Below are 15094 nucleotides of genomic sequence, written 5' to 3'. Positions count from 1 at the left end.
TGAAAATTTATTGAAAATCAAACACAGAAATATTATTCACAAACATGATTCGGATTCTTTGTTGTGGCGCTCTGAATTGTGTGCATTCTGTTAGACAAGAATAATTAAAACTATGTGTATACAACTCAGTTTGAACTACCTGTTGCAATAAATAATGAATAAATTGGGCATTGTTTGCAAAGACACACAGTTGGAGTTATGGGCCCACAATTTATACTGCATTTACAGGACAAAACCAAAGCCACAAAGTTTAAGAAACTGTCTGTTGATTTCCACAATCAAGCACTGTCACACTGTCGCCTCAAAGCAAGAAGGTCCTGGGTTCGATCCCCAAGCGGGGCGGTCCGGGTCCTTTCTGTGCGGAGTTTGCATGTTTTCCCTGTGTCTGCGTGGGTTTCCTCTGGTAGCTCCGGTTCCTCCTACATTCCAAAAACATGCAGTCAGGTTAATTGGATACACTGAATTGCGCTATAGGTGAATGGGTGTGTGTGTGTCTGCCCTGCGATGGACTGGCACCCCGTCCAGGGTGTTACTGTGTGCTTTGCACCCATTGAAAAGTTGGGATAGGCTCCAGTACCCCCCGTAACCCTAACTGGATAAGCGGTTAAGAAAGTGAGTGAGTGAGTGAGTGAGTGAGTGAGTTGTGGCTGGGCATAGATCAGGTCAAAGGATGTAAAACAGTATTTGATATTTGACTCTGCAACAACAGTGACCTCTTAAATTTTGAAATGAAAGAAGCTTGGCACAACATTGAACCTTACTAGAATCGACCAAATTTGGCATTTTCAAATTGGGCATCCGGGCATAAAAGGCTTTAGTCAGGGAGGTAACAAAGATCAAAATGACCTCCAGAAGTCCTGTGCAGAAATTAGCAAACTTGTTAGTCAGACAACCATCTGTGTAGAACACCATACACTTATACAGCAGTGTGGCAGGACAGAAGCCACTGCTGAGTTGGGGCAGTGGTAGCTCAGCTCTGGTTAAAGTACCAAAGTAGTAACTGGAAGGTCACTGGTTCAAGCCCCACATCTGCCAGGTTGCCACTGTTGGGCCCTTGAGCAAGGCCCTTAACCTTCAATTGCTTGCAATGTATACAGTCTCAATTGTAAGTCACTTTGGATAAAGCTGTCTGCTAAATGCTGAAAATGTAAATGTAAATAAGTAAAAGGTATATGACAGTCCACCTGAAGTCCTTTACAGCAACATGAGGAACAAGATTCTCAGAACAGCATGCATTATGTCAAACACTATGAGCTCTAACTCAGAACTGCCCTAACTCAGAACTGCCCTGACTCAGAACTGCCCTGACTCAGAACTGCCCTGACTCAGCACTGCCCTAACTCTGCTGTACAAGTTTATGGAGTTGGTGATGGTTGTCTGTCCAACAAGTTTGCTCATTTCTGCACAGGACTTCTGGAGGTCATTTGGTTTTTTCTTACCTCCCTGTCTAAAGTCCTTTATGCCCAGTTGCCCAATTTGGATTTGGAAAGGTTCAATGTTGTGCCAAGCTTCTTTCATTTAAAAATTTAAGAGGTCACTGTAGTTGCAGAGTCAAATATTGTTTTATATCCTTTGACCTGATCTATGCCCAGGCACAACTCACTCACTCACTCACTCATTCACTCATTTACTCACTCACTCACTTTCTTAACCGCTTATCCAATTAGGGTTGATTGCTTGATTGTGGAAATCAACAGACAGTTTCTTAAACTTTCTTAATCTTCCCTTAACACGGATCACGGTCGTCCTGTCCCCTTTGCAGAAAAACAGCCCCAAAGCATGATGTTTCCACCCCCATGCTTCACAGTAGGTATGGTGTTCTTGGGATGCAACTCAGCATTCTTCTTCCTCCAAACACGACGAGTTGAGTTTTTACCAAAAAGTTCCATTTTGGTTTCATCTGACCACATGATATTCTCCCAATCCTCTTCTGGATCATCCATATGCTCTCTGGCAAACTTCAGACAGGCCTGGACATGTACTGGCTTTTAAGCAGGGGGACACGCCTGGCACTGCAGGATTTGAGTCCCTCTCGGCGTAGTGTGTTACTGATGGTAGCCTTTGTTACTTTGGTCCCAGCTCTCTGCAGGTCATTCATCAGGTCCCTCCGTGTAGTTCTGGGATTTTTGCTCACCATTCTCATGATCATTTTGACCCCACGGGATGAGATCTTGCGTGGGGCCCCAGATCGAGGGAGATTATCAATGGTCTTGTATGTCTTCCATTTTCTTACAATTGCTCCCACAGCTGATTTATTCACACCAACCTGCTTGCCTATTGTAGATTCACTCTTTCCAGGCTGGTGCAGGTCTACAATTTTCTTCCTGGTGTCCTTCAACAGCTCTTTGGTCTTGGCCATGGTTGAGTTTGGAGTCTGACTGTTTGAGGCTGTGGACAGGTGTCTTTTATACAGATAACGAGGTCACACAGGTGCCATTAATACAGGTAACGAGTGGAGGACAGAAGAGCTTCTTAAAGAAGAAGGTACAGGTCTGTTAGAGCCATAAATCTTGCTTGTTTGTGGGTGACCAAATACTTATTTTCCACCATAATTTACAAATAAATTCTTTAAAAATCCTACAATGTGATTTCCTGGATTTTTTTTTCTCATTTTGTCTCTCATAGTTGAAGTGTACCTATGATGAAAATTACAGACCTCTCTTATCTTTCTAAGTAGGAGAACTTGCACAATCAGTGGCTGACTAAATACATTTTATTTCATCCTGTTTTTATGTTAAGCTATCAATAATGTTTCTAATTAAAATACTGTATTTCCTTTTTATTATTTTGTAGTTTAGTCCTGGTCAGGTATGGGGTGCGTGGGGGTTTCCTGTTAGGAAGGAGGGGGGGTTCTTTTTGAATACTGGCCAGAATGACAAATGTGCTAGCACTGGCCCTAGAGAGAGCACCGCCTGGATTTGGCTGATCTGCCTGAAACATATTTGCAAGAAATTGCTGTCAGAGTTGTTCCGCTTGCTCGACTTGCTACCATAAACATTCTGTTGCTTTAATTTATTGTGGTCAGTTAGGGTCACTGTCACAATGTAACAATAAATGTCACAACATGATTGCTATTTTCAAAGGTTGACTCATAAGCACTTATTAATTACAACCTTAGACCTTTATTTTCTGTTTGTGCTTGCTTGAGCAAATAATAGTCTTACTTGGGCATTTTATACACATTCAGTGCAGTGAACTTGGATTCAAAAATACAAAGAGACCTGGTCAACCCTGTGTATTTCTGCAAAACATGCAAAAGGTTTGAGTAATGACTTTTCGGTCAAGTTTCTACCCCCTCAAAAGGTCTTAATATTGTTACTTAATCTTAAAGAAGACAAAGACAAATCCCCATGAAATTACAATAACACCAGATTTTAAGAACATTATACACCAATCAGCCATAACATTAAAACCACCTCCTTGTTTCTACACTCACTGTCCATTTTATCAGCTCCACTTACCATATAGAAGCACCTTGTAGTTCTACAATTACTGACTGTAGTCCATCTGTTTCTCTGCATACGTTTTTAGCCTCCTTTCACCCTGTTCTTCAATGGACAGAACCACCACAGGTATTATTTGGGTGGTGGATGATTCTCAGCACTGCAGTGACAATGACATGGTGGTGGTGTGTTACTGTGTATTGTGCTGGTATGAGTGGATCAGACACAGAAGCGCTGCTGGAGTTTTTAAATACCGGGTCAGGGTCACTGAGGGTCCAACCTCCCTGGAATCACGGGACGCAATGCAGTAGCACAACCTGGACAGGACGACAATCCATCACGGGGCCTCAGCCTCCTGATACAGTCAATCATGTCTGTACGTAGATGCACAATTATCTGATAGCTGCTAGGGATTCGGACCCAGTGGTAGTGGCTGAGTGTAAATTATCGCTGCTCCACCCGAGCACCTCATATACAGTGTATCACAAAAGTGAGTACACCCCTCACATTTCTGCAAATATTTCATTATATCTTTTCATGGGACAACACTATAGAAATGAAACTTGGATATAACTTAGAGTAGTCAGTGTACAGCTTGTATAGCAGTGTAGATTTACTGTCTTCTAAAAATAACTCAACACACAGCCATTAATGTCTAAATGGCTGGCAACATAAGTGAGTACACCCCACAGTGAACATGTCCAAATTGTGCCCAAAGTGTCAATATTTTGTGTGATCACCATTATTATCCAGCACTGCCTTAACCCTCCTGGGCATGGAATTCACCAGAGCTGCACAGGTCGCTACTGGAATCCTCTTCCACTCCTCCATGATGACATCACGGAGCTGGTGGATGTTAGACACCTTGAACTCCTCCACCTTCCACTTGAGGATGCGCCACAGGTGCTCAATTGGGTTTAGTCCATCACCTTTACCTTTAGCTTCCTCAGCAAGGCAGTTGTCATCTTGGAGGTTGTGTTTGAGGTCGTTATCCTGTTGGAAAACTGCCATGAGGCCCAGTTTTCGAAGGGAGGGGATCATGCTCTGTTTCAGAATGTCACAGTACATGTTGGAATTCATGTTTCCCTCAAGGAACTGCAGCTCCCCAGTGCCAGCAACACTCATGCAGCCCAAGACCATGATGCTACCACCACCATGCTTGACTGTAGGCAAGATACAGTTGTCTTGGTACTTCTCACCAGGGCGCCGCCACACATGCTGGACACCATCTGAGCCAAACAAGTTGATCTTGGTCTCGTCAGACCACAGGGCATTCCAGTAATCCATGTTCTTGGACTGCTTGTCTTCAGCAAACTGTTTGCGGGCTTTCTTGTGCGTCAGCTTCCTTCTGGGATGACGACCATGCAGACCGAGTTGATGCAGTGTGCGGCGTATGGTCTGAGCACTGACAGGCTGACCTCCCACGTCTTCAACCTCTGCAGCAATGCTGGCAGCACTCATGTGTCTATTTTTTAAAGCCAACCTCTGGATATGACGCCAAACACGTGGACTCAACTTCTTTGGTCGACCCTGGCGAAGCCTGTTCCGAGTGGAACCTGTCCTGGAAAACCGCTGTATGACCTTGGCCACCATGCTGTAGCTCAGTTTCAGGGTGTTAGCAATCTTCTTATAGCCCAGGCCATCTTTGTGGAGAGCAACAATTCTATTTCTCACATCCTCAGAGAGTTCTTTGCCATGAGGTGCCATGTTGAATATCCAGTGGCCAGTATGAGAGAATTGTACCCAAAACACCAAATTTAACAGCCCTGCTCCCCATTTACACCTGGGACCTTGACACATGACACCAGGGAGGGACAACGACACATTTGGGCACAATTTGGACATGTTCACTGTGGGGTGTACTCACTTATGTTGCCAGCTATTTAGACATTAATGGCTGTGTGTTGAGTTATTTTCAGAAGACAGTAAATCTACACTGCTATACAAGTTGTACACTGACTACTCTAAGTTATATCCAAGTTTCATGTCTATAGTGTTGTCTCATGAAAAGATATAATGAAATATTTGCAGAAATGTGAGGGGTGTACTCACTTTTGTGATACACTGTACATACTGTAGGGATGTAATGATGCACCACAAGACAGTTAAAAATCGATTCACATATGTAATTATTCAAATCGGTTTACATGTGTAATGAATCGATATTCACTTTAAACAGCAGAGGACACTGGCGCTATTCACCTCACCTGGTTGACGTCACCACAGGGTTGCCAGGTTCGGAATTTTGTAAAATTCATTTATTTATTTAATTGTGGGATTTATTCAGTTTTGTTTTTTTTTACACAAAAAGCGAAATGTGCAGCATTGTTTTGCATAGTTTGTAGCTACCTCAAAAATAAAACGACATTAATTATTTTAAAAAAATAAAAGATAAGCACAAATACAGTATTTTATTTTATATTATATTTAAAAAAATATAAATATTAAATATTATAAATATTTAAATTAAATATTTACTATATTTTAAGAGAAATAATAAAAGGAAACTTTGTCATAATTTGTCTTTAATTTAATTTTGTTTAAAAAATCAGGAAAAAATCATATTGTGAACCCAGTATCGTGAATCACATTGCATCATGTGTAGAGTGTATCGTTACATCTCTAACATACTGTATAACATTTTATTTTTAATACATCTAATATTTCATAATTTTTACCATGATAGATAATTTATTTATTTATTTATTTATTAGGATTTTAACATCATGTTTTACACACTTTGGTTACATTCATGACAGGACAGGTAGCCACTGGTTACACAAGATTCATCAGTTCACAAGTTCAATATCAAACACAGTCATCCACCAGGGAATCAAACCCAGGACCTTCTTGCTGTGAGGTGACAACAAGCCACTGTGCCACCCTAGGTAATCAGAAGATTAATTAACTTTCTTTTTTTGCCTGTGCACACTGTTTTGCTGTTTTACTGTACTTAAATATCAGCTTTAGCCTAATTTAGAACACTGATAAGGCTCCTGCTGGAAGCAAGACTACCATAAACTAATAAATTAAAATCATTCGGTTTTAAAAGAGGTACTGAGTACTGGTAGACATTAAACTTACAGTAGGCTCAATAGCCCACATGCCTCTGAAAACTGTTTTTCTTCTCCTAGAGGCAAAAGAGGGCACTTTACTCTGTAATGTAATCTTTTAATCCTTAATTTACACAGACTAAACACACTTTAGAACCAAAAGCAGTCTTTCACTGTAGTTTTTTACATTAAGGAAACAGAAACTACTTTGTACAGCCTTGTTCCAGAGCATTCTCTTCAGTTTCAAAGCGTAGCATCTGTGACGGATCGGGCTCTGGAACACATCTGAACAATCGATTGTAAAGAACTGTTACAGATCTACTGCACCAGCTTAAAAAAAGCCTGTGAGCTCTGTGCTTCCTCAGCTTCATCCAGACACTGGAACAAATGAATGGTTCCAGCACTGGGGAAAAGACTTGAAGATTAATGATACCCCTGAACTTAAGGGGGCAAGGACATGGCGTCCCCATGAACCTGGGGTCCTAACAACAATTTATATTTATTGTTACTGGCTTTATTGAGGAATTAGGGTTTTTAGCAATAATATTTAGACTTAACAGGACTGACAACATAAGCTATAAGGTTTTGATTTGAATAGAAATGCCAGTAAAATAGTACATACGCTATCCACAACTCCTAAACAAAACCTTTAACAGAGATATTAGCAGAACCCTGTGGATAGTAACCAGTGTTTAGTTATGGAAGGTTTATTTAGCTGACTGGCTAGATAAAAATAATTTAATCAAGAATAAAGTCACAAAGTAAATAGGATACAGGACTTAGTCAATTAGGCTTCTAGTTGAAACACATTCAATATATAACTGGCAGTTTCTTTTTTAGTAAATAAACTTGTAACATTTTTCTCCATTTTTTGAACACTTTTTTTGCTTTAAATGACTAAATAAATCCTTTATATTGTAAAAAACTTGTTTGATTGGATGCTTTTCATTGTTATCCAAGCATTTTTTTTACATCTGTGGGAAGAAAGTAGTGGAAAATGTATTTGCAGAACAATATCCACTAAGAAAAGTGTGTGATTAATTACAGACATTTCAATTTAAAGATGGTAAATGTGTTTTAGGTTGATGTTCTTAGATTAGGGTTAGGGTTATAAAATGTCTAATCTCACTCACTGTCACTTACTTTCTAAACTGCTTATCCTGATCAGGGCCGCAGTGGGAGGTTGGGTGCTGTAGCCTATCCCAGCTCTCAGTGGGTACACAGAAACACCCTGGACTGGGTGCCAGACCATCGCAGGGCAAACATATACACAAACACATTCACACCTTAAAACAGTGGAGGAAACTCATGCAGACACGGGGAGAACATGCAAACTCCACACAAAAAGGACCTGGACCACCCTACCTGGGGAACAAACCCAGGACCTTCTTGCTGTGAGGTGACAGTGCTACCACTAAGCCACCATGCCGCCCCAACATCCAGTTAAACAATAAAGAAACATTAAAAATAATTGCAAAAACAGAGAAACATGGAGACATTGATTGTTTGTTTTGTTTATTAGTATTTTAACGTCATGTTTTACAATCATTGGTTACATTCATGACAGACACGGTAGTTCAAGATTCATCAGTTTACAATCATGGACAATGTATTTTAAATTCACCTCACTTGCATGTCTTTGGACTGTGGAAGAAAACCGGAGCACCCAGAGAAAACCCACATGGACATGGGGAGAACATGCAAACTCCACACAGAAAGGACCCAGACCATTTCACCTAGGAATTGAACCCAGGACCTTCTTGCTGTGAGGTGACAGTGCTACCCACCAAGCCACCGTGCCACCCCAATGTCCAGTTTGAACAATAAAGAAACATTAAAAATAATTGCAAAAAAAGAGAAACATGGAGACTGCTGTGCAGAGAAATCACTTGTTGACATGTATAAAAGTAATAGCAGGTCAAATGAACAGACCCGTAGATAAACTTTTATCTTAAACATGCTGCATCACTTTGTTTTACAAAACAATCTAATCAGCATTAAGTAAAAAGAGGATGTGGAGTCCTAAATAACCCTCCATTCCTGTCTGTGTAACCTCACACAACACACTCAACCCTGTTTCCTGTCCCATACAACAGGGGATTTTTATGGAAAAATCATTTATTTCTTAATTTTTTCCTGATTCAGTCACCAGACTTGTGAAGGACAATACCACACACATATACATCATTAAAGATAATGAAGTGGTAAAATGTTGGCAATGAACCAAGTCTAGTCTTCCACATAGCATAAGCAATTAACATCAACAATGCAGGCGTGCTACTCCTTATAGCTGTAAAATGCTAATTATGCCTATAAATATAATGGTAAATGTTGTAATTACTTTTGTTTACCATCATCTACCATTAAATGTAATGTTTAGCAGAAACATACACTGTTTGGCCAAAAGTGTATGGACACCTTAGCATTACCAAGTTGACAATCTGAGTTCAAAACACTGGGTGATACTATGAATCTGGCTCCTGCTTTGCTTTTCTGGAAAGACACAATATTACACAATATTTTAGAGTGTGTCTGTGAAAATTTGTGCCCATTAAGAGCTTGAAATTATTGTTTTGATTCATCTCAGTGCTGTGATGACTGTGTTCAAGCCACTGGAGTTCCTCTAATCCAAGTCTCTACATCAAAGCATTTTCTCCCTTTTTCTGTGTCCAATTTCTACCCAGTTGCGTTATGCTTCCTCTCTACTGGTGCTGACCCCCGCTCCGATTGAGGAGAACGAACTGACACACGCTCCCTCCGCAACTTGACTGCATCTTTTCACCTGCACGAGGCGCGTTCATATGCGGATCAGCCTTGTGCACGGAGAGCCACACCCTGATTAATATATGATATGATGTATTCGCAAATCCCAGCTCTGGTGTGCTAGTGTATTTTACCACCATTTTTACCACCTGAGCCCCTTAAAGCATGCAATTAAAGACCTTGCTTCATGCACAAGGGTCATTCTGGAAAACACTACCCTTGTCTGTCAATTTTTAAATTTGTAAGATCAGACTAATAGATGGTGGATCAACTAATATTTAGTGCTCCAGAGTCCAACAGTGTTGTGATCCAGCCAGTCAATGGCATTTCAGGTTTATCTTAGGCTTGTGTGCAAATTATTGGCCACTTAATTAAAATCCAGCAGCGCTGCTGTGTCTGATCCACTCATACCAGCACAACACACACTAACACACCACCACCATGTCAGTGTCACTAAAGTGCTGAGAATGATCCACCACCTAAATAATACCTGCTCTGTGGGGGTCCTGACCATTGAAGAACAGGGTGAAAGCAGGCTAAAAAAGTATGTAGAGAAATAGATGGACTGCAGTCAGTAATTGTAGAACTACAAAGTGCTCCTATATGGTAAGTGGAGCTGATAAAATGGACAGTGTGTAGAAACAAGGAGGTGGTTTTAATGTTGTGGCTGATCAGTGTATATGAATATTACTGGAAAAGCCAAATGTACATACTTTTGGCCTGCAATGTACAAAAGATGTAGTTGTAAGATACACAAATCTTCATTTCACCTTCCTAAAAATGAAAAAATTATTCCTTCTCTAAACATGGTAAGAAAAACACACCTGCTATAATTAAAATTGTTATCTACAATCTTGGTAGACTTATACTTGGATACTTTCATGCCAAAGGAATCAGAACACATGAGAAAATAAACAAGTGAACTGGAGGTAGTCAAATCCCTTTTTAATCTCCAGGAATTCAGTGAAATTCTGACCTAAACAATTGATCATCTCTGTGCCTGGAGCAACATACTGCTGCAAACATACTGGCCCATAGGGACTAATGTTTTACTCTGGTTTTACTTGGCTCTGGAGGTCTTATTTAAAAAAAATTTCCTCATAGAAGACTAATAATCAGAATCAGTTTAAGATTAATCTAGGTAAATCTAATTTACCTGTAAGTGGTAACAGGTTCTCATGATTAAGTTGGCGTTCTTAAAAAATTAAGTGCAGAAGAAAATGACCCGAGTATACAGAAACATTCATTTAATATGGCGAAGACTTTTAAGATTAAGCATCACGGGGAGAGAAAAAATAAATAAAAGCAGATTTCCTAAGGCAAAATATGTGGGTTCTTCAAAATGTTTCTGCACTTTTTTTAACTCTATTTATTATTTTTTATTTAATTTCAAAAACAAATGACATCACTTTTCTACATAGTCACTTTTTGATGCATTTTTCTCAGTCCTACCAACTTGTTTTTAATAATGTTTTTGGTTTAGCGCATAGCCACTGATGCACCGATGCTTTCACATCATCATCACATAAAATCTTCTTCCCCTTAAAGCTTCTTTAAATGGTCCAAAAAGATGGAAATCAGATGGCGCTGGAAATCAGTCTCTCAGACATGACCAATCACTACTCCTCCCACCCTCACGAAAATATAAAAGTGCGGAAACTTTTTGAAGATCCCTCGTATATTGTTTTTTTTCTTTTAGGTTTTTTGTTTCTATATTATTATTATTATTATAGCTTTAGTTTGGTCTTCGGGTGGCATGGTGGTTAAGTGGGTTGCACTGTCACCTCACCGCAAGAAGGTCCTGTGTTCAATCTCCAGGTGGAGTGCTCCTTTCTGTGTGGAGTTTGGACGTTCTCCCCGGGTTTCCTCCGGGAGCTCCGGTTTTCTCCCACAGTCCATAGACATGCAAGTAAGATAAACTGGAGACACTAAATTGTCCATGACTGTGTTCGATATAACCTTGTGAACTAATGAACCTTGTGTAATGAATAACTACCGTTTCTGTCATGAAAGTAACCGAAGAGTGTAAAACATGACATTAAAATCCTAATAAAACAAAAAAACATAGTACCAACTCATACCAACTTTTTAATACCATCAGCAAAAAATATTTTTGATTGAGCATGTAGCCACTGATGCACCACTGCTTTCACATCATCATCACATGAAAATCTTCTTCCCCTTAAAGCTTCTTTGAGCGTCCAAAAAGGTGGAAATCAGATGTAGCTAAATCTGGAATATAAGCTCTCTCTCAGTCTCTTAGACACGATAAATTGCTACTCCTCCCACCCTCACTGTTTCCAACTAAAATATAAAAGTGCAGAAGCTTTTTAAAGATTCCTTGTATATTGGATTTTCTTTAGGTTTTTTGTTTCTATATTATTATTATTATTATTATTATTATTATTATTATTAAATCAATAGCTTTAGTTTAGTCTTCATTTAGTTTCAGTAATAGATTCTGTAGCACCAAGACAGATGAAATGATGGTAGATATGTGAGAAGTGTGTAAAACAAACCCAGAAAGATACTACAAATGTGCTGCGTGTGTGGTGCTTCCTATTCGCCCAGTGAATCAGACCCACCGTGACCTTGATCAAGAGAAAGTGGTGGTAAAACAGACAATAAATGAATGAAATTCTACAGTATTTTAATAGATTTTACATCACTCACTCACTTTTTTAATCGCTTATCCAATTAGGGTCGTGGGGGGTGCTGGAGCCTATTCCAGCTTTTCAATGGGCGCAAGGCACACAGTAAAACCCTGGACAGGGGCGCCGGTCCATCAGAGGGCAGACACACATACACATACACATACACATGCCCTAGATTTTACAAGATTTCACAATCCTTCATTTGAACATTTATATTTAGTGTATATTTTATATTTAGTTTGTTTCTGAAACATTTTAAAATGAACAAGTGTTTCATTTACTGTTAGTTTTAAACTTAGCTCATGTGAAGGTAGACAATGCGACTTCTTTATTCCATTTAGGTCGCTCAGCACTTGGAAAATATTAGTACCACATGCTTCTCATGTTCCTAAATCTGAAAGACTCACAGTCTTAGAAAACTAGCTGCAACCACAGATTTCCAGATATCCACTTGAACCACACAACAAAGCATTTTACTTTGCATGAGTTCTTTTATCATTTCTAAGCGGTTGATTCATTCAACTTTTTATACATTGTATCTAATTTTATCATATTTAGCCAGATTTTACAGATGAATGCTGATGCACTTGGCAACTCGTGGGCTGTGCTAGAGCTCTGTTTGGTACGGGTCATTTCTCCTTCGTACTCATTGTTAAGGTCCTGCCGTGCCAAATCATAGCATTCACAAGCAACAAAGAGCTTTTTTACTCAGAGATGAAGCATGCAGCCTGCTCAGTATCACGAAGGCTTCAGATTGCAGATTGAGACATGTTGTGTTTTGGCTGTGCACTCATTTTTTTAGCTATTAATCACCCAGCAGCTGGCAAATCTGTAACTCTATCTGGTATGGTCCACCCAGTGAGTAGAGTCCTCGGTGCCACTGATGTACAGACATAAATATTTTAGCACACACTCATACACACAGCTACAGATGCCATAATTGACTGCCCGACCCTAACTTAGATCTAGTCATCAGGATAATTGTTATTTAGACTACAATCACTTTTACTCAGGTTTTATATGCCTTACTTTCAGAACTGTAAGGTAACTACAGCAATGATCTGATACGTTTTACACAGCTGATTTTAATTGCTGCTGGGGTGAAAACATACACTGATCAGCCATAACATTAAAACCACCTCTTTGTTTCTACACTTACTGTCCATTTTATCAGCTCCACTTATCATATAGAAGCACTTTGAAGTTCTTCAATTACGGACTGTAGTCCATCTATTTCTCTACATACTTTTTTAGCCTGCTTTCACCCTGTTCTTCAATGGTCAGGACCCCCACAGGACCACCACAGAGCAGGTATTATTTAGGTGGTGGATGATTCTCAGCACTGCAGTGACACTGACATGGTGGTGGTGTGTTAGTGTGTGTTGTGCTGGTATGAGTGGATCAGACACAGCAGTGCTGCTGGAGTTCTTAAATACCATGTCCACTCACTGTCCACTCTATTAGACACTCCTACCTAGTTGATCCACCTTGTAGATGTAAAGTCAGAGACAATCACTCATCTATTGCTGCTGTTTGAGTTGGTCATCTTCTAGACCTTCATCAGTGGTCACAGGATGCTGCCCACAGGTTGTTGTTGGCTGGATATTTTAGGTTGGTGGACTATTCTCAGTCCAGCAATGACAGTGAGGTGTTTAAAAACTCCAGCAGCGCTGCTGTGTCTTATCCACTCATACCAGCACAACACACACTAACACACCACCACCATGTCAGTGTCATTGCAGTGCTGAGAATGATCCAACACCCAAATAATACCTGCTCTGTAGTGGTCCTGGGAGAGTCCTGACCATTGAAGAACAGCATGAAAGGGGGCTAACAAAGCATGCAGAGAAACAGATGGAGTACAGTCAGTAATTGTAGAACTATATGGTGTAAGTGGAGCTCATAAAATGGACAATAAGTGTAGAAACAAGGAGGTGGTTTTAATGTTATAGCTGATAGGTGTATAAATGCCATATAAATGCCATCTGAGCACCAGCTAGAGCAGGATAACCAAAAGCATACAGTTAGCACAGGTGCAGAACATCAGCAGCCTTGACATCTGCACTGTTGATTCATAAGCATCACATCACATGTATTTTTCTTCCTTTTTTATCCAAATGGCTTACAGATGCATATTTAGCACAGCTAGCTGAGTGGAGAATATAAGAGCAGATATTCTTCTGGATATGTTGCAAAGGTCCAAGCCATTAATCACAGTAAACGTCATGGTTAACCGCTCACCTGCACCACATGAAGAAGCATTCTGATGTAGCTGGAGGTGAAGCGTAATTACAACCATCTTGAGGTTGCTGGTAACTTGAGAAAGAAACCTGAAGGCTTGTTGTCATATAACGCTTTAGGTACCGGCATTATATAAAAGAGAGAATTATTTCTTGATCAAGTACTTAATTTTATCCTGCTGATACATGAACTTGTTAACCTTTGGGAATTGTATAATTAGATTATGTAACATGACTGTGGGAATGTGTGTGCTTTTAGACAGAAGAGCATTTGTAGGGTCAGAGCAATAAAACCTGGTTGACAGGTGATGGCTTTGCTTCTCACATCATTATTTCTTCTCTGGGAAACTTTACAGTTGGCACTATGAGTCCAACTGTTATCCAGGCAGTTCCATTAATCAGAGATCCAATAATCAGACGTTCAGTTTGTAAAGTGCAGTCAATCACTAATCCATCGACATGAGTCCAATGTCAAATGTTAAGTCATGAAAACAAAAATAAACAAGAAAACCCCCATAAACCTCAATAATAACCTTTCAAAAGCAGTTTGATATTTTGTTATTGGTTTTTCTACCAAAAACAGACCATTTTGGTAGACCATTTGGTAGTCCTGTTCAGTCACCTCGTGGGGCTGCACGGTGGATCAGTGGGTAGCACTTTCACCTCACAGCAAGAAGGTCCTGGGTTCGATCCCCAGGTGGGGTGGTTCGGGTCCTTTCTGTGTGGAGTTTGCATGTTTTCCCTTCATGAGTTTACCCCGGGCGCTCTGGTTTCCTCTCACAGTCCAAAGATGAGCAAGTGAGGTGAATCGGAGACACTAAATTGTCCAAGACTGTGATCGATAACACCTTGTGAACTGATGAATCTTGTGTAATGAGTAACTAAATGTAACCAAAAGTGTAAAATATGACGTTAAAATCCTAATAAACAAACAAAAAGTT

Source organism: Trichomycterus rosablanca, chromosome 5 (genome assembly GCF_030014385.1).
Source record: "Trichomycterus rosablanca isolate fTriRos1 chromosome 5, fTriRos1.hap1, whole genome shotgun sequence".
Taxonomy (NCBI): domain Eukaryota; kingdom Metazoa; phylum Chordata; class Actinopteri; order Siluriformes; family Trichomycteridae; genus Trichomycterus; species Trichomycterus rosablanca.
This window is presented reverse-complemented; position numbering follows the sequence as displayed.